The sequence below is a fragment of the Bombus pascuorum genome, chromosome 3, assembly GCF_905332965.1.
Source record: "Bombus pascuorum chromosome 3, iyBomPasc1.1, whole genome shotgun sequence".
Classification (NCBI taxonomy): domain Eukaryota; kingdom Metazoa; phylum Arthropoda; class Insecta; order Hymenoptera; family Apidae; genus Bombus; species Bombus pascuorum.
Genome location: NC_083490.1, coordinates 2,856,187 through 2,877,895, shown reverse-complemented (window position 1 = coordinate 2,877,895; position 21,709 = coordinate 2,856,187). Strand labels below are relative to the sequence as shown.

The following is a 21,709-nucleotide window of genomic DNA, read 5'->3' as shown; positions in this document are numbered from 1 at the left end:
CGGGAAATTAAAGCTATATAATCAAAATATCAAAGTATTAATTGTGCTTGAAACGCTACTGAAATATTTCTAATTAATTGTTCATTTAATAGCGATCAAATAATTATATGGTTATTTGCGCATTTTACGGAGTTCCTATTTATATTTACATAAATAATACAAATATTTTTGCACAAACGTAGTTGGATATACGTAACTATACAGCTAGGGTGTATGAAGACTCAATATGTCTACATCTTGTACCGGGAACAACTTGAAGTTCAACCATTTTACTTCTCAAACTTCACAACTCAATTAACCGTTACAGTTTCATCCGAACGTTATAATTTCACTTTCGCGTGCGAAATCCACGAAACGAGCAAGTTAGTCTCGCAACAGAGGTATCGATGATTAATCGGTCTTTACGGAGAAGAAATAAATGGTCGATGAACCGTTGCGATGATAAACAGCGAACATCATTAACGCGAACGATCGCGTGGATTCCTCCGATGGTAGAGAGTCATCGAGCCCGATGAACGTCGATTATTCAAGTCGAGCTTGTAAACGATGCTGTCTTTCCATTAGGTTGACATCTAGCGCAGAGCGAATGTTACATCACCGCCAGCGACCTTCTGTCACCATGGTCGAAATAACAAGGTTAATTAGTCCACGGGGAAGTTCTACTCGAAATCCTTCTATTAACGTCGTCACCTGCGAATCCTATTATCGTTGGGCGCCTGCTCCACCGACATTCCGCAATTCGGCTGTCCCTCGTTTCTGTATCCCCCACGAATCGGCGACAATTAGTTCGCTTACCGTCGAAATATTCAGTCGCTTCCGGTTCTGTCGGGTCGTCGAACTTGGCCGAGCGGTCACGTCGCGTCAACGGAGGCGCGTGTAAATTCGGTAACGAATTTAATTAGCGTTCCGCTTCGATGCGTTTTTACACTGCCAACGAATCTCCTTCCAAATCGGCATTTTTCCATGTCGCGCAGGAATCACACATTTAATTAATATCTTAACTAACGTTTCGCTTTGGTATTATTGCATTGACTGCTTGAGCGTTTTGTTGCTTATTGTAACAGTAACAAACGACACAATATCGAAGTATTGTACGTAGTTCGTGGTTACGGAGCCATCAGAATCGTTCAACATTTTTAACACGATTTATCTTTTTAATAAACTTGAGAGATAAAATTGGAACGAATCCCATATACTAGCGGGCTCTTATATACTTACACAGCAATAATTTGTATATCTCGGTTCGCAAGAGCCTGTGCTTTATATTTTCATTATTTTACCAAACGTCTTCGATATCCTTGTCTTTAAATCGTAAAATACTGCTCGGTAATGACTACACAAATGTTATGGACAGGCCTCACACATTTTCGGCGACGTAGATCAATATGTCTGACTATGGCAGAACGATCTACTATCTACGAGGGAATCCTGTGACTGATTTGCGTCTCTAACACAGTGTAGTAATTAATCAATCGTTACATATTACACGATCGTGTGCGTGTTCAAGAATAGTTTGTCATGTATGATATAGCGTTGGGCGAGTTTGATGGCCAGACCTCATACTTAATAATCTCTTATCTTACAAATTGAAACTGAGATTAGGACCTTAATTAAACTTTAGTACGAACGCAATCTTTATGCGAGTCGTAACTACAAATATCTGTCACAAATGTAACTCGATGTTATATGGCAAGGCATTAGGTTGATCGTAAAAGAAAAGGAACGAAGTGTTCGATTAAAGTCATCGACGCGACAATGTTAATCTTCGTATCGACTATAGCCATTGTTTCAAGGGACAGGTTGATAAGACCGAGATTCCTTAAGATTCTCGAACCGGAAGATCGAGGTACAGAACACGTTCGATTGGCGGAGGACCTGGTCTAACATGCACACGCGATAACGAGGTTAATTAGCCCACGACGCCTGTCGGCGGTTCGTCCTGCTGCTGAATAATTTATCGACCTGTGGCAGGCACGTGTGTACACGTAAGTCTGTTGGCTTCGAAACCGGCTGACGTAGCTACCAATGCGATCGCGCGCACGCGCAAACCTTCGTCCTCTCTTTATATCCATGGAAAATTGTTCCTCCTAATTAATTAGCTCCGACCACCTTACGCGTTCTCCGATAAACTTGATAACGTTGAACCGAAGAGTTGCCAGCTTTCGCTCCGTGTATTCGCGTGTTGCTCCCTTGATTTTGGCGAAATTGTTCGACTTTGTCGAGAACTCTAATGAATTGTTCAGTCGGAGGTAAGCAGTAGCAACCTCGAGTGATATATAATTTAAACAACGTTCGTCGAATCGTACGAAATTCTTCGCAGATGTTTCGAGGAATCGACGTTGTGTTAATTGTACAAAATGCACGACTAGAGAGTAGCGAACAGCAGGGTTGGCAGAATATTTGCGCAGTTCTCCGCCATTTACCGAAACTTGGAAATTCTCAGTATTCATATCGACGAGGGTAAGATGAATCGAGTCCCATCGAACCTCGGATAAAGACTTCTCGAAGTCTGGTCGATGGAGGAAGATCTCGTTGCAAAGAGGCAAACGTCGCTGTTCGAAACTTTTGACCAACCGAGACACGTCGAGAGCAGAGAATTTGCTCTTACTCAGCCATTTGCTTCTTCTTGCTGGCTCCATTTAAATGGGAACAACGACGGAATTTTTGACTTTGAAACTCAGTCGGCCTGTCCTCGTCGTAATCGACGTTGATGTTTAATTTCCAAGTGGCAGCAGAAATGGATTTTCCTCGTACGTATCAATTATTTCGGCGAGGCCTGTTACACGGCTATCGATTTCCCGTCGACCCTCTCTTGTACCAAAACGAACGAGATTTAACGGTGCTAAGGCTGAAAATTAAATTACCCTGGTACTAAAATATCTCTGTGAAGCTTCTACGAACCGGCTGGAAGCTCGCGTCACCGACCTACCTGAATTACGCTTGTCTCGTTGCGCTGGGATAAACACCACTTTTCGCGAGCTTTATCTTCGCGAGTGCGACGAGGGCCACTCTCGCGCACCTACGCTAACTTATACTCGTTCTCCATAGATATGAGCGAAATACGCGAAAATTTTTTATTAAAGTTGAATTTCTTGTTAAGATTCTGATTAAATTCTTTGTAGTTTTCAATTAATCAATCGATTAGTGACAGCACAGAATAGTTGTCAGAAGTTTTTGATCAGAATGTAGCTCTGTATTTGTGGATTTTATATTTTATTTGTGTTAATAAAATTCTTGCAAAAACATTTACAACAGTATGTGGCGGCACTCGACGGCAAATACCATCGGACGACACCAACTAGTGTCGAACGACGGTAGTGCAGTGGTTAGCGCCTTAGGTTACGAACGTTCGGGACTCGGGTTCAAATCCCGGCGACACCTTAGTCCGATTTTTCTTTCTACGTCATCTAAATAAAAAGAAAAAGCAGCCTCAGCAGCGTCATTTACACTCGCAGCAGAACCTATCTCCGCCTCTACGCTAGTGTAGCACTATCGCCACATCTAACAACTACTACAATCATAACACCTCAAGTATATTTTATACGGTAGATGCTGATTTCTTTCAGAAATTATTTATCTCAATGATAGAGTAAAATTACACTTTGGATGGAAATTTTTAACAACCAATATATGTAGTTGTACATACGACATACATACATACTATACATACACATATACATACGACTGGAATCTGCTTGTAAAGTTTCGAATAGCTCTCCGTGAATATTTCAAGAAAGAAAATCACTCGGTACTCAGGAAGATTGATAAGGTAGAACCGATGGTATGTTTAATATCGTTGATAAGAATGAATTGCAATGATGGCATAGGAATTCAAAACCAAAATTGATATCGCGTGTGGAAGATTAACGAAGCGTTGCACAAGCCCGTCCCTTTGAATGCAAAGTAGATAAAAGCATCGCGACACATCAGTGAAGATGCTAAAACGGACCACAGTGTACAAATCTAACCGAAGAGTGCGATGAAAATCCATTTGCCAAATTACTCGAAACCACCAGTTTGTGAACTTAGATTCCTTAAATGCTTCCGAATCTCATTCTTTACAGTCCTTGCGATATTCATGCGAGTTCTGTACTCTGAATATCTTTCAATGCACTCTATGTATTTTTGCATTCTATAATTTGAAGCATTTTTGCATCTTCAATTGTAACATTACATTTTATCTTATCAATTTACCTTATAAAATGTGCTCGAACGAACGCAGAGAAATCCGAGATTCACTTACGAGTAATCGAATCCTACGAGAAGCGAAACTTTTATATCCTGATTCGAGAATTAGACGTGGAATTGTAAAGTGCTGTATTCTATCCATCTACGTAAAAGGTAAGAGTTTGCGCAAAGAAAGTTAAACGATTCTGGTGTATATGAAACGTCTCATCTCTAGTAATAACACGCGAAGGGAAAATGTAAACTCCTGTTTGGCAAACAAAGAAATCTAACTCTGTACACAGGTTGAAGAGGAGTCTCTAGATACGCAACGGTATAATGCTATGACATTTTTCTGGTTACCTGGTTTGTACGAGGAATCTGTCTAGCTCGGTACGTTCAAGCGATGCTGAAAATGAAAAAGGAAGAATCGTTGTAGCACGCGGATCTCGTCCAGCTTGTGGTTGGGAATACAGAGAGACGAATAAAACGAGAAAACGACCAAACCACCGGGGTTATTGTCTATTGTCTTGGTAGAATTCTGCGGGAGATTTTTGCCAGGCATTTCGTATTTTGACTCGTTGGCCGTCCCTGTTTACGTGACCATGGTAGAGAAGATCATTCTAATTGACCAGTCGAGAGTCGAGGCAGAATTTTATGTTTACCTGCTCGTTGCCCATTATCCCGCACCGTTTACCGAGACCAGTCAAATATTTTTGAACCCTTGGTGCTGCATGTTGCATGTTGTACCGCAAAATGGAAATGAAGTTTGTAATTACTCTAATTAAAGAAGAAAATGGTGTTTATCAGAATGATACAGGAATAATTGGATGTCTTATGAGAAAATATCTATAATACGTTGTTCAAAATACCTACACATAGCGTGGAACTACGTTCATCCGAACACACGTTGAATTCTATCGTTTCAAACGAAACAACTTTCTCGTACAAAATTGTAAGAGAATATTATTCGCTACGGAATAACAAAGTTCTCGTGGAGAAGAGCTAAAGCAGACATTTGCAAGTACTGCCAGGCCTATCTCCGTACAACAAACGTAAACGTACATTGCATCTCGCTATCTGTTCCCCGGTTTGATTCTTCCTAGCGAGACAATGAACATCGATCGAAATACGTTATCGGTTAATTGTTCGTCTCGCAGATGCGGGAATGCTGACTCGTTCCAAGCAACGTTCTCGTTTTCGAGTCGACTCGATTGCCGTCGTTCCGCATAACGCGAGGCTGAATCGTAGCACGATCGAAGGCAGAAACGTTGTCGGCGACACGATTATATCATCGTAGACCATCAACCGGGCGCGGATCGAATAATAATCCGGAAATTCACTGCTGCGTTCGTGTGGCAGGTCCGTGCGATTCCGTCTCGATATTCGTCTCGTTATTGCTGTATATCTCTGTCGGATCGTGCTACGAGGCGTCCTCGTGATCCGTAAAAATCGAACAACGCGCAATGATCCATCGAAGAATACCATACGGATAGTTTTATCCAACGATTTTCTATCTATTCTTGCAGAGGGAAATCTCGACACGGAGAAAAGGTGGCAGCTGCTCTGTCCAAGGCGAGGATCGTGTTTGTACTGGCGCCCACGAAACGTGAGTGTTACACGTTTTCTTTTTAAACGATTGGTTACAGTCGTCGCATCAGCTATTCGTTGTCTGCGGACGTTCATGCAAATTTATATTTTTCTTCGTATGATTGAACGAATGATGTCTACATATATACATAGCTGTTTTACTTATTACATGTTTTAACGAACGCTATAGTTTGAATATTTTATATATCTGCATATTGTATACACGCTCCGTGCATTATTGCAAGTTCAAATTATCCAAAAATGTATAAAAATCCGCAGTCTATTTGTTAGCGACTCGCATGAGTCGTTCGTCGTTTGGTATAGATCTTTGTTTGATACGTTTTTATAAGATACGTATCTTTATTGCCGAAGAAAATTTTTTTAGTTGTGACATTTCCGCGAATAGGACTTAAACGTGCCATATATTTCTACTTTTCCGTATGACTTTAGTTTCAAGCGACTCTCGGAGGAGAGAGTAGCAGTTCGTAGAATTCAGGGTTTTTATTTTAGCCAAAATGAGACAAGATAGACAGAGAGAAGAGTGGATCGTTGGAGCGAATACGTGTTTTCCGTGTGTATTCGTTAAAATTGGATATGTACATGTGATATTACGCGAACCCCGCGAATCAACATTTCCTCGCGAAGGATGACATGGAAAATAAAATGAAAAAAGGATAGAGGAATCAAGAGAGAAAAAGGAAACAAATTGAAGTTTTTTTTTTTTGCCTGGCCGAGAGGTAGAAAGGGATAGTTTTTAACGCGTTCCGCAAACTGCCACGAAAAATGACGTACGTGTATACGTGCGTGTACAGTGCAGTTCGTTGATGAGCAACAAAAAAAATCTTAAACATTGTTACACCGGTATGTTGACCCCGTCGTTCTGGTTCAACCATTTTGTTTCTCGTGTAAAAACAGAAATATTGGGGATGGAAGTATTCACTTATTTATCATGAAAATAGAATAGGAGAAAAGTAAAAAAATCGGCGAAAAATTAGGCTGCCACGTACCTGTGAAACGTCCTATTCGACTGTTTAAATTTCCTAAACATCGCAAATATTTTCTTTCAAATGTAAATTGTCTCTTTTGTGATTTTAATTTTCCCAGCTTCGCGTGTTATACGTAAATATATCTTTCCTGAAATTTCATAAAGCACGACGCTTTAATACAATGTTAATTTAATATTAAATTAATTTACTTATCGTAGAACTAGAACCGATGAAAACGAGAAACAGAATAGAAAATTATCGAGTTAGAATGATAAAAGAAAGTAGTCGATAGTATTTAAACTCTTTAATCCGGTCGTTAATTCGAGACCGCGATGGTATTGAAACGTTCCCTAAGCGGGGAGCAAGTTTCCTAAGCCGTTCTAAGCGATCCAATTGTGTTACTTTAATCGAACCGAAGAACTCGATTCCGAGTAGTACTTAGGTCGGTACAGTTGCTAGAAACGCATTACTTGGAAAGGGATCCTCTCCCGGCTGGCAAACACTCCTGGGGCTTGGTTGTTCGCAATAAACTGGCACTTTGGTCCGGCGACCGCCGTCACTCCGCTTCAGAAACTCGAACCGTATTTCTCTCCGTTCTGCTTCGCGGATAAATCCGAATAAAAATATAAATTGGAATAAAGATATCGAATAAATCGCGAGAACTTTTCTCCAACAGAGATTTTTCATCGAAATCGTCTTTTTATTATCGCAACGAACAATTATTTTTCGGTGGATTTTTATATTGGAATATTTTTAATCGATCTAAGAATCTACGTGATTTATTGCTTACAAAATATAAGTTTCTTCGTTATGACGCACGAACAAAGACTTGCGCTTAAAAATATCGAAGTTACGAAAGACGCAGATTAACGCGGAATGAACGAAACACAAGGAGAAGGCGAACAAACGAGAGGTAAAAGGAAAGTAGAGTCACAGCTGGCCTGAAACGAGTTGTAGGAACTCTGCAACAGAAAAGCGAGAGCCGAAGTACCTCTTTTGAGGTTGGCCTCGCTTCCCTATTGCCAAAGGGTTGCACGTACGAAGCTCGAAAGAGGTCGCAGAGAGAGACGCGTCACAAGCTCGCGAAGGGTGATTCGTCAAAGACAAATCATCGCGAACCGTGCGCGGGGTAGAAGCTAAGGAGAAGCGACGAAATTCGGCCAGTCGTTTGATGTTAGCGGCATCTCCGCGCGTCTACAAAACTGGCGTGACTGATAAGCGAAGCTAACGCGAATTTCAACGCGTTGCCTGAAATTGAAGCGGCTGTCGATCACCGGAAAGCGTTTCGCGCCTCTCGTACGGGTGACGGCCAGCGCATGGCTGGTCCGGGTTAGGTAATCGAGAGCCATTCGAGCGACAGCACTCGCCGATCGACGGGTTCCCTCGTGATTGACGATTTCGTTAAATCTCCGGCCCGATTGCTTGCTTACCTTTTGCATTTTTATTACGAGTCTGCTAGAACGTTTGAGCTTCGATTTCACGATAGTATAGAAAATACCGTTCGTGTAATACCACGACATGGAAGTAGTCGGATAAAAAATAACAATCTTTTTTCATTAGTCACGAATAATAGCTGTCCTATTTTAATCAACGTGTATGCGTACACTCAAGGACTAGAAAGATAACATAAATATGATTGGAATAATTAGTAACACCCGATGCATTCATACAGCGATATGTTTCTAGCGTAAAATAAAATTGTTTATAGCTTGAGAGAAACAAGCCAAAAACTATTAGTATTTTCGTACATCGACATTTTTCATCGTTTTGATATTCTGTCATCGTCCGATTGTTACGAGAAAAATTATTCCCATTCTCGTCGTTATTACGACGAAAGTATCTCGATATAGTAGATAGTGTGAACGACGGAGAATAAAGTAAAAATAGTGAAATAAATGAGAGAAGAGCTCTTTGATTCATTTGACGATTCTAACCGCGTGCTAACAGGGGTGATCGTTAAGGGAGCTACCTTCGTCGTTTCATTAGCGTCGACCCGGTATACATCTTAATTAATGCCCGTGTTCGCATGTGCACGCACCACAGGCGTTAATTACGCGTTATCACGGTTAATTGCTTCTTAAACCTTTTCGAGTGGCGGCTCTCTTGCCAAAGAGCGAAGGAAGAGGAAGATAGAAAGAGCGTTTTAACGCTGAAAGCTGAACGGCCTCCACTTCCGGTTTGAGTTCAAACGCCGTGAGATCGCGATTAAGCCGTTTCTCGCGTACTAACTTTCCAATCAAACGATCGTTGGACATTTTGACGCCTTTTCCACGCGAACGATTTCGCACCCGTAAATGGACGTACAAAGAGAAACTTTGTTCAGCGAATATCGTATAATCGATGAATCTCTAGCGAGCAAAATTATTTGTGCGTGTGTGTCTCTCTCTCTCTTTCTCTCTCCCCTCTCTCCCGATGGTAGCGAGTGTAACGCAATTTCGGGATACAATTGCCAGTTTCGAGCACCTGGATTAATGCCGAGTGTTTAACGGATATTGATCGTGTCGAGTCGTCGAGTGAATGGAGATATCGTTAAAGAGCTACCGTTCGTTGTTGCAGTCTAGCGGAATTTACCGTGGAAAATTCAGTCGGCCAGCCCGGATAGAGGATTCGTTACAGTTTCGAGTATCCACATCGTTTAATCGCTACTTACACCAATTTCCAGAATTAATTTGCGTTGTACTCGCGTTACCTAGCTTTTACTTTCACTTCCAATTGTTTCGTAATAGCTTCGATTCGTATGTAAGAACTTGCAAATTGTTGGCTCAAAGAGTTCGTAGCGATAGTTTGTTTCTTTACAAAGGATTATATCATTAAACAGCGCATTCAGTGTCGCCCGTTGTTTTCCTACTTGCAAAGTAACTTGGTAATCATTTCTCGAAAGAAACTTGTCTCTGTTAACAAGGTGTTTCTCCAAGTAGATTCTTACTTCTGCGACAATCAGTCGTTTTGTCGCGAATAAAACATGTTTCGTAAAAGTGACAATATTCGTCCGACGTTCTTTCCGTTGGTCTAGTTCGTTCCAGATTAATTATTCATGCGTATTCGTCATTTCCATTCGTTTACGTTATATGGAATGCTTCGCTATTTTGCATAAAGAATTCTGACTCGTTGTTTTACGAGATTTTAGTACGAAACTCATTACCTTTTACAGACCGCAGTGGAGAATGCCAAAGAAACTGGTAAATATGTATTAGCATACAGTGGGATATCCGTGTTGCGTGGATCGGCAGGAAATTTACATCACGCGGATCTTGCTCGTATGTCGTAATGATTCGCGAACGAGGTGCGACGCGGACACAGAGATCGGATTAAAAATATATAAAGACTCACACACGTGCTTCAGACACGTTAATGAAAATAGTACCGGCGCATTAACACGCTGACCAGAATCAAATATGTTAGTTAATGTCCGAAGCAGCGTGAATTAGTACCACTAATAACACGCTAACGAGACAGCAGTGAGAAAGGACTGCCTGTGGCTGGACGTATAATTACGCAATTTATTTTGTTTGTGTAATTCTAACATGCTGGAGTATCGATTGTCGTTTGCTCGACGAATGATCCACTTTCTTTTTCACGTTATGCTGACGTATTTTTCTAGGAAATATTAGATATCGCTTTATATCTCTATCGCTAGAATTGACGACACGTGAACGTAATCTAGTAGATAGTTTAGTGCAAATATTTAGAATAACTGACGATAGAGTGACTGACAATGAGTTTCGAGTATTTAATCAAATTTAACGCAATTTGACAAAAATGCGAAGAAATATGTTTCACCGATGTTTGCGCAATTTGTCCGAAGCGAGTGGAAGAGATTGTAAAATAGAGAAAAAGAGAACGTGCAAATGTAAATTGTACGAGTATTCAAGATGCATTTACGCGGTAAACATTGAATCGAATTGAGAGTGAAAGTTATTTTACGTCGTCGAGTTATAGTATCCTACTGAACTGTATATTTAAGAATTATTTTATTTTACTCCAACAGTTTGGTAGTTGCATCGTTAACGAATAAAAAATTCCCATGAAAAAAGGAAAAAGGAAACAGATCGGATATCTTAAACTATTCGCTAGAAACTTTCCACCACTCTAACGCAAGATCCATTCGTGTCAAAGCAAATTACGACATCTCGACTTGGAATCCTCGGTCGGGTTCTCCTAGTACACGCGTTACCTCAAACGCGGCGGCAGATCCAAGGATTCAACCTCAATTTCCTCGATCGTTTAACAGCGCTGCTTATCTAGCTCGGTGCTAGCTTCCCTGTTATTGCGATCATTACGCGGACATGGAATTCAATATCCTTATCGGTTGGCGTCGCATCGTTGCATTCGGTTCTCTCGACGAAGCGACGTGATTTCGACTTGCAGAGGATACGACGTGGCTCGATGGTCAGACGTGGCGGAAGAGGGTGACTCGAGAGACAGAGCGAGGGTAGTGAAAATCAGGTGGTGAAATGGAAAGGGAGAAGCGTGCGCGTGGCCGTGAGCCTCGGCTTGGTTTAGGCGAAATTGCTTTTGACCGGGTCTCTCCGCTCGCATGTCGCGAAAAGGAGTCCCTTTAGCCCCCGGTAACAAGATTTTACGGGACGTGTGTGCACACCAGGCTCTTTTCATCAAACTGTCCCCCTTGCGTGTGTGCACGCATCCGACCAGAAACCGCGTGGGCCGTTCGCACCAGCATTCGAGCGAACGGCACATCATTGTGCAGGAACTGTCAGCGGTTTAACCGAATTTCAACGCTGGTGAAGACGTAGGCGCGAATTCGAGCGTTAATGACTCGAAAACTCCTCTTCGTCTACCTTTCACCTTCTCTCTCTCTCCTTCTCTCTCTATTTACGAGCAGTGCGGGCGAAACTCGCAATGGGTGTTTAGTGGACGGGACGTTTCCTGAATCTGGAACGAGGAAGCCTGGTTCTCGAGATTGTTTGATGAGATTTCGTTTCTGCGAGTCGAGCGTGTACAGTATACACATGAGATATTTTTACACAGTTATCTTGCTGTGTTACGCATGATTCTCTAAGGAAAAGTCACGCGCGCCCGCGTTTGCTTTCGAACGAACGATTGACAATCGTTGAGAAACCGTCTTATGATATAATAAACAGTTTGCGAACGTCTTTGCAAATCTACGCCGAATTCGACGCTCTATTTTATACGATCATTCTCGACCTCGGAAATATAAAGACAGCTAAACGACAGGACAATCGACCGTAAATTCAATCGATATTGAAAGACTCAGTGGCTCGCTCTTTTCATCTTCTGCGGCATCTATGGAGTAACACGGTTAAAACACGTCTTAGATATTTAACGAAGAAAATATTTGCCCGCTCTCGACTCAAGCTACGTCTTTCTCGAGATTGTCTCGTAAGATCTTGTTCCCAAGATCGGCTACTTTGCCATGGATTAAGCACGAGTATAATTTCTCCGCTAATAGCTCACGTGAGCTCGAAACCATAGGGGATATGTCTCGATATCGTAGTTGGAATCGGCGTTCTCCGAGTCTAATCTACTCTATTGCCTCTATGCTTTTAATGAATCAATTTTGATAAGGAGGAGAGAAACGTCGAATAATTTATCCATCGAGATATTCCAAGGATGATTAAGTATAAAGACGGTCCTCGCGTATAGAACCAATCTATAGTCGTAAGTAGAATACATTGCGTGGTTCGAGTAGTCAGACTCGTAGAACGAACATCGCATATTTGAATCTTGAACCACAGCTGCTTTCGTTCGCGCTGTGTTCTTCTGCATTAGTTTACCTCGAGAGCAACGATCGTTGAATATATCCGAGTATACAAGAATTTTCTAGTATAATCTTTACAAATGTCGAGTCAGCACGATATATATCGCTGGTGATTACGTTTGCGTAACCCTGTATTACGTGATATTCGCACAGGCATGCAGTTTGCGGCAGGTGCATCCGGATCCGGGGATAAACAGTGCGTTGTAACCCATGTGTATATAGTGTACACGCGTCCACGTATGTATATACGCGCATAATATGATCGGTAATAAGCTTATTAGATTGTTAGCGCGTAATACGAAATAATTCTACTGCGCATGAAAATTTCCTCGATTCTATGGAACGGTTTTTCACTTGAACGTAGAATCGCAAGAAGCATCTCCGGTGGACGACGTTAATTAAACGTCGATGCAACTTACAAGGAGCCGCGGACACTTTACGAGACACTTAATTAAATCCGATGCTCGCCATTTAAGGTGCGCAGATTCTTTTAATTGAGGAAGCGTGCCGATTCGCGGAACTCGCACGGCTCATTTCCACCAGCCGATCTTTCGTCATTTTTCTCCCCATTGTGATCGTTAATGACAACCATGGAATGCTAAATTTTTTGCTATCACCGAAGTACGAGTCTTTTAACGCGCACGCTGAAGATCGTCAAAGTTTCATTATCTACAGTTTTGTATGTTAAGAGATAAATTTCGTACAAAGCTATTTATATTTTGTCAAATGTATTTAGGTAATGGAACCGAGAGACCGATAAAAGGTGGAAAATGATTAGTTTGTGCGAACTAGGATCTACGTCACGCGCGGTGAACGCGTGAAAGTTAATTTAAATTTAATTAGAGTTTTGAATATATCGGGATAAATTTTGGATATATCGGGATAAATTTTGGAAGCTTGTAAAAAGACACAGATAATCTCGACTGTCGGTCGAGAAAACAAACGCACGAGTGCACAAATTGAACAAAATTAAAACGTATCGTGTGTTTGCGAGACGGCGGCACTACCGGGCGTTGAAGACATCGTTACGAAACGCAATTAAATTCAAAACATTCGGCGGTCAGACGACATTCAATTAACGAATTTTAATTGCCACATCGTTATCGCGAAAGCAACTTCGAACTGCGGAGAGGCCGCGATTCGGTCGTGTTTTATGTTCCGCGGATTTTTCTCGATAACCGATAGCCCACAGTGTGGTTAACGTTGTTCTGCCACCGTGGTTCTTCGATTTACTTACGTCGGTGATCCGTTAAACCAAACAGCTATTTGCATATTTATATTCGATTAGTGCCACTAGCGGAGAACTGTCCATACGTAAAAAAAAAAAAAACTTACAAAAAATCCTCTGTTTATTTGTAAAAACAAGTTGGAATAAGCGATTCATGAACGATAAATCCGTAAAAAAGCTAACAACCAGAGCAAATAAATCATCGTTGCGAGTAAAACCGCGTAATTGAAAATTTCAACAACTACAGTCCGCGTATCGCTCGCGTATTCAAATTGAAAAATTGAAAAATTTGCCACGCGAAAGTTTCCATACCGTATCAACCCCCTCCCTTGGCGTCGCGGTAAACGTCGAATCGTAATTTCATCGGCCAATTTTCCAACTGTAGCGGCCCATTTCCGCGGGAACGATCGCCGATCGCGAACGAAAGCACGTTCATAATCGCGCAACGCGTTTGTGCGATCGTCGAAACAGATTCACTCGCTTAATATAATCGCAGCGATACACGCGTCGCTCGTTATCGTGCTAGCGTTTTCGTCGCCGCGTTCCCGTAAATTGTTATTACGTCGGGCAAACCGATCCTAACGAATCGACCGATATCCTGAATTATCGTCCTTTGGGTCGGACATCGCGCGCGCCAATGCGAGACCATCGCGTGCCAACCTTTTCTGCCCTCGTTTTCCAACAGCGCGGAAAATATTCTGCTGGTAATTCGATTCCAGAGATGCCGTGACTCAAGGTGAAACTAGTGTACGGACTCTGTCAAGCGTGCTTTGCTTTTACAGTTTGCGATTCGTGGCGATCGAGCGCGAATTTTGAAATTTTGCAAATTTCTACTCGGCTGCGAAGAATTTTGGAAAGAGAATTCTCGGCAGCTTTCGAATAAGAGGTGCGTTACGTGAAAGAAGAAAAAGGGATCAAATAGAATATGCTAACTATGCGGAGAGAGGTTCCCTGCGTAAGATCTCTTGCATCGATTACGCGAAACATTTCGGTTATTTAACGCTAGAACGATGAAAATCTTGAAGGAATTTTAGCGATGCTTTGATATTAAACGGTACGCGATCCTCGGCGGGACGAATCTTGTGAACGCGACAGAAAAACGAGGATCACCGCAACGTTTTACCTGTTATACTTACACCATATATACGCGCGTTATCTCTTCTCAGCCTTACTCTCGTACCGAGACTCGGTTGATGCCAACTGCTGGGAGATGCAATGCGGTGGTGCCCGCCGTAACTAGAAACCTTTGCTTGAATCGATTGATCGTAAATTAATGTGCTTCAGTTTTCATGGCAATTCGTTAGTTAGGAGGCAGCTCTATTTTTCAATAATTTGGATAAAGCACCAGAAACCGATCAAAATCATTCAAACTTATCGATAACGAAAAATAAAAAATTTCATCTCAACGATCTCGAACGACCTCGAAAAGCACGGAACAAAGAATCAGATAATTCTTCCTGTTCTGATGTCGTACGCGAACAGGAACTTCCAGGAAGAAACTCTATTTCATTTCGTATTCGTATCGGGGATCGCCTGCTAAAAACGAGCTGCGCGCGTTTTGGAGCGGTGGTGACAGGCAGATTCGATTTTCATACGGTAGTCGCCAGTCACCGAAGTGAACGAAGGTGAACGAGCTGCAATTAGCACTGACAATTATCCAAGAACCTGCGTCGCTATCTGATCTGCTACGATCGATCAACCTGGCAAACGGAAAAGAGCGGACGCTGGCTATCGGAAACCGCCTGGTATGTTCACGGTGACGCGTACGAGGACCGCGTCGTAACGTAGGAGGACCGAGGGCTGTCATTAGCGTAGTTTTTCGTGGGAAAGTCGAGGTTGGGAAACGCTGCGTACGACTCGGACGTATCTAACGGCTGACCCGAATTCCGGCGAGAGTCCACGGACTCGTAGGTGGAAAACGAGACGGTGCACGCTAGGATGCAACGTTTCGCGCATAATAATTGCGTACGCAACGTCTAACTGCCTTCTTTCTCCGGTACTCGCTGCGAGGAAAATTAGAAAACGCCGATCGACTTCTTTCTTCGCTCACTTTGACACGCCTTTTCCCTTACTGGTTCACTTGCTTAGGATTTTTTAAGTTGACGAAACATTCCTCGCGCGATTCGTCAACTACTTCGATAGTTGGCGAATTTTTACGAGCGACATCCAAGTAATTTAGGAAATAAGCTCTGTTTAATAAATATCTGAAAATATTTGTAGCTTACTAGTGCGACGATAATCTTTGCAAAACATCAGTCGTATTCGCTTCCTACGTTATGATACGGTCTTAAGTAGCTGCCTGTCGCTGTATTGTAAACGTTCAGACAAATCCAATTTCAAAGCAGTTAGCTACCAGCCTGTATAACACATATATGTACATATTGTACAGAACATACACACGTTGATAACCATTCATTGCTCTATCTTCCTCTTGAAACAAATCCAATTGCAAACGAACGTCCCTAAGAAACCAGCCCTTAAACGCACCTCGATAAGACGTTGTATCGTTCAAAATACAAGATGTCTATCTATCAAGAACCTATGCTGGAAGCAACGCACGCATGACGATAACCGAGAATCCAATGGTATCCAATCCTTGCTAGATCCTGGTACACGTACCTCTATTAACCTTAATCAGCTTCGCGAGCAACTCGGAGCATCCAGCATGAAATCCAAGCTTACGCAGTCACAAAGCCGCGAATAGGTTAAGACACCGAGCTCCCCTTATCTCCTTCGTTCTCCTCCGTATCTTAGTTTCCACGACCAACACTCAGCCGTTTTGAATTCTCCAGCGGTGATTTTGCAACTCGTCCACGTGGCCACCTGTGTTCTCGCAGTCTCATCTTCTTCCGTGGGAAAACGCGTACGCGGGTTTCGTATGCGCGACACCGCGGGACGATCTACGGATTAATCGAGCAACGGAATTACCGTGCACGCGACAAGAGAATACGATGCCCGCAGCGTGCGTTTAGAGGCGTGCAGCGGATGATCCGCATTCCACCTGTCTTACAATGAACCCGACCGGGAAGTCGAGTCGACTGATGCGCTCGAGAATGTGTCCTCCGATGCGGAATGATTTATGCACTTGCACACCTCGCGTTGATTACACCTTTCCCCGGGTCTTGCACGATTCTACAACACCGTTGTTCCGCGGTTTCTGTGCTCCTTCGATTTCTCGCTGGCTATGAAACGAGCCGAAAGCTCGCTCTTGTGCATCGAGTACGCGCTGATCGTAAAGTTTGATTTGAAAATGCGATTTTAATTGCAGCGCAGATTGATATTGCTTTTTATACAATTGCTTCTTCGTGGTAATTAGTTCAAGTGTGAGATTCGATTCGGTCGATGCTGATGACTAGACTGCCGACTTCATGAATGTATTTTTACGAATGTAGTCGAAGAAATCGACGATCGCCACTTTCGTTGCAGCGGACATCGATAATGCCGTTTCTCGCGTAATTATTTCTTCGCGGCAATGAGTTTCAGCTTTCGATCGCTTAATCTTTTCGAAGGCGATAGTGAAACGTGCATTTTATGCAAATTCATATTTTTATGAATTGTATTAAAAATAGAAGATGCCCCAAGACTTTTAAATGGAGATTTTGTATCGTTTATCGAATGTTTTGTACTCACGCGCGTATTACGTACATTCTTTGCCGTTAAATTTCTCGTAAACGCGTTTGATATCGGTAATTCACTGATCCCACACCAAGTATCTTATTCAATACCTGCTATTCAATACCTGCACAAAACAGCTAATGATACAGGTGCATTAGCCATTCTTTTCTCCAATATAGAAGGAGAACAATTCCGATTCTAACGATCGGTTTTACGATAACGCTCTGGCTTAAAACAGATTAAAGAGAAAGAATTCACAGATAAGATCGATGCCTAAGTAATTTAATTCGCAGCTATTTAAGAGAGACGGTTCGTAGATTAGAGATCTTTCATTTTTCTACTTGCATTGCGATGACGCGCAGACTTTCACTGATGCTGCTTCGTACAGAAGAATATAACTGCGATCGCTTTCTTCTAGAATGTGTTACGCGCGATCGTGGCTTCGATAGCAGAATATATCGAATTCTCCAACAAACCTTAACAGAGTAACCGAAATCTTGACAACAGTAAAGACGTTATACGTCTCACGATGACTCGTGTTTCCGAGGTTATGATTGCACAGTAAAGAGGAAAATCCACGAGATCTCAGAGGGGATTCGTTTCAAAGCAGAGCGCAATTTCTCGCGAGTGTAACACGAGAATCAAGCGCTGACGAATTCCTCGACCTCGTCCGAAATTGCATCCTACGCGATACTTCTTATCAAAGGGAACTCGACGCTTGCCTCAGGATTCTAGTTAACCGCACGATTGATATAATTATCTCACTGTCGTCCGTTGCTGCTCTCTGTTATCGTTTCAGCTTGCTAAATCCCATCAGCTTATCGAGATTCACAAAGTTTCGATAGATAATAGATAGGTGCGGGGATTTGATTGATTCTATCAAGTTCTTGCAGGTATATACGGTCTTGCCCATAAATCACACGACACTTGTTAATTCTAAACACACGCTTTGGCCAAATAGATCTGCGATACAATCTACCAAATATAGTACAATCTAATTTTACTATGATATACACGGTATATATAGATATCGATTTCACGTTATAATTACAATTTCGTAGTTGAGTTACGTAGCTTATAATTATTATTATCAAACGACGACCTGATCTAAATTTATCAAAGATAGCGATGTTTTCAAATTTTCATTTGCAAAATACTCTTCAAAATTTAGATAGGCGCGCGCTGCAAGACTGCGTACGCAGTTAGGAGCTCGTATTTATGTAGGTGTCGTTCGTTGAACGAAGGAAATTTCATCGGGTCTCCGGAGCACGAAATCTGCCCCAATCGATGAAAATTGAAGGCTAACCAGACAAGCTCGAGGAACGAAGCTTAAATGGTAATTTGCCAGATCAGCGTAAATCGCTCATTGTCCGAGTGGAAGAGGCTTCGAGCCCGTGTGCAAGGTATCTCGCGTGTGTTGTCGAACTTCCGCGCACGAAATGAACTTCGATCGTAGATCTCGCGTGTTTACGAAGTACTTAGAAGACGTCATAACGTAGACAACCACGGACTTGTACATCGTGCATGTTAAACGTATGCAACGTCAATTCTCTGCCAGTTAAACGAGATAATACGTTTATGGTAACCCATTGCTCCGTTGAATCTCCATTGAAACATAAACGTTACTCAACGAGCTGTCAGTTTGGCCTTGTCGCGCACTTAGACGAAACGTCTCATTAATACGTTCTTTTTCGACGTCACGGACAAGGCCCATTCGCAAGTAACATGGGCGCTTCAGCGATAGTAAATTGTCACGAACATGATTCAAGGAAAATCTACTGGGCAAAACTACCCGTGCGATACGATTAATACGTATTGTTGACTACGCTTCGTTCGTTTGTTTATTTTCTGCATTTGTTTGTTTACTCCCCCTTTTCTCTCTCTCTGATTTATTTACAAGCTCCGTTTGTTTGTCTACAATTACCGGTTGTTTGCTTAAATACACAATAATTTGTCTATATTTGCGTTGAACATAAGATTGTAAGGTGAAAAAAGGATCGTTGACATCCATCGTAGAAGCATAAACTTTTCGGAAAGTTCCCGACAACGTGGAAAAGTTCACGGTGCACCTTCTATGTAACGATACTCCCTAACCGCTCTAACTTGATCTCATTCCTTGAAAGCAGTGGCTTTTGTCGATTTTCCAATACACGCGTACTCGCTATTTAGTCGAACGCGCGAACAATGCATCGACAAAGGTCGATCACCCTCGTTCGAGACGATCCACGGTAATATAGCCTGCTCTATATCCGACTGACACGCGCACTGTCACGAAAGTACATCGCTGCACCGATCTATTATGGACGTTAATTGGTAATTATCAGGCACATCCATCGAGATGCGGTTGATGCTCCCGCGTTCTCAAAAATCACAATTTCCTCTCAAAAATCTCACGATCAACTGCCTACTTCTTCCTAAATTGCTAAGTCGCACAAAATCATAGTAATTTGTTCTTTATCCATTGGGAACTAACGTTGCGCTAATTCTTTTTTTCTTTTTGCTGTCACTTTGCATCATCGAATTCCGCGTTTTTAACGTTGCAACTACGAAAGAGAAAATTCCAAGGATTCGCTTGACATTTCTTTCTTGTCACCTAGATTTTACAATTTTATGAAACGTTACAAATTTGATCTCTAATACCTTTATCATGTCCGCGTCATACTTTTTACCTTGTCAAATGGTTTGTTTACTCCGCGTACGCATGATAAATAGACTCTTGTTCCTTCGATTTGTTCGTTCTGTAATTATTCCGGACGATTAAACGGTAACGTCGAGACGTTAGAACGCTTACAGGAGACTACTCGGCCTCTTAAAGTGTCAGCCAGTGTCAAGACAGTAAACTGAACGCTGCAAACTCGAGCGCATCCTTTACACGACCAATAGACCGGCTAATTAACAACGTTAACCATAATCATGGCTCTCGCTGGAATTTCTTGTTACGAACGAACTTCCACGAATGTAGTTTCTATACAGTAATCACTGTTGCATTTAACTCGACTAATTTTGAGGGATGACGGAAGGTTAATTGGAAGTATATAAATTGCAGTGAGACAGCATGACAGGAATAGATTGCATTGTCTCTGATTTGATTAATCGGAGGAGGAAAATTAGGGTGGCAATCTCGTTGCAATAATTTATACATCACCCTCGAGTATTTTTCAAACCAAATTTTCCGTCTCGGTGTTGTTTCTAAAATTCAAATTTCCAAGTTGGTTACGATCAGTTGCTTAGTTATTTTTTTTTTTTTTTAAATATAATCTATGTAGGATCAATTCTATGGCGAGTGATTCGATCAATTGAAAACAATTAATCGGAAAAAGTTAGACTGGAAACTTAAATATCAATTGAAATATCTGGTCAGAATAATTTGCTACATTACGTTCAGATATTCTTAATATCCTGTGTTCTAAATTAGTATCATCGCTTTGGAACCTAAAATTTGCAAATTTTACGCTCAGCTATTTAGCTAACATAATGTAACCATAGTGATTTCGATACTTGTTAAAGTTTCATATGTCAACGATCACCTAACACAACCACGACCCGACAGCTCGATACTCGTACAACCCTTTCAGTTGCCGCATCGATAGAGCTTATATCCGATAAGCTTATCGATAAACACGATAACTTGGTTACATGGTGTACATCGAATGAATTAACGTCAACTGAGAGGAAAGCGGCTATGGTGTATGGTGTACGCGAAAACTGGATCCACGTGAAAATCATGAAAGTTCGTTGTGGTTGAAATCGGATAACGAAGAATCGGCATTAGATCGTTGCAATTACGCAACGCGCTGATTCAAGTCGTTGAATAATATGTAGTACTCGTATTAATAGCAAACACAAGTGTTAATTTTCACGCACGATGACGGTAATAACAGACGGAAAGTGGATCGATAACAGATGACCCGTAAACGGAACATCAGCCACTCCTCGATAATGCAACTTGTGTTCTGAAAAATATGCGTGCACGTAATTGACTCGCTTTTCGAGATGGTAATAAATTCTATATATTATTGTATGAATTGTTTCATTGTCACTGTTTCATGAAAGTCCTTTCTGTTAAAACTTTTAATAATTGGAATAATTAATTTGAAATAAAGTACACTGCGACTGAAGTTATTAAAATTAGAAAAAAACCTGTATGTATCTTACCGTTGAAAGCGTATTAATTTAGCTTACGGTAAGTAACGTTAAAATTACCAATGAAAAATTAATTGCTAATAGTTGTGAAACAATTAAAAGAATTAAAATGTATTAATGTATTTATTGGTGTTTGTAAATGAAGAACCTAACAATAAGAATTTGTTGAAAATGACAACGTGAGTTCGTGCTCGCCGTTCATATGCAGATGCGCTAGTTACACTAAATAGTAACTGGAAGATT

The 21,709-nt window shown here is 41.6% G+C and overlaps 2 protein-coding genes across 2 annotated transcripts in view; one reads left to right on the top strand and one right to left on the bottom strand.

Moving 5' to 3' along the window:
* The window catches only part of LOC132904790 (cytochrome P450 6k1-like), a 298,916-nt gene that overhangs the window by 138,983 nt on the left and 138,224 nt on the right, over positions 1–21,709 (bottom strand). The window lies entirely within an intron of this gene.
* The window catches only part of LOC132904794 (protein-tyrosine sulfotransferase), a 191,019-nt gene that overhangs the window by 40,420 nt on the left and 128,890 nt on the right, over positions 1–21,709 (top strand). Inside the window, exon 2 of the mRNA XM_060955502.1 lies at positions 5,694–5,773. The gene's annotated coding sequence lies outside the window, so the exon portion shown is untranslated. The remainder of the gene's footprint in view (positions 1–5,693; positions 5,774–21,709) is intronic.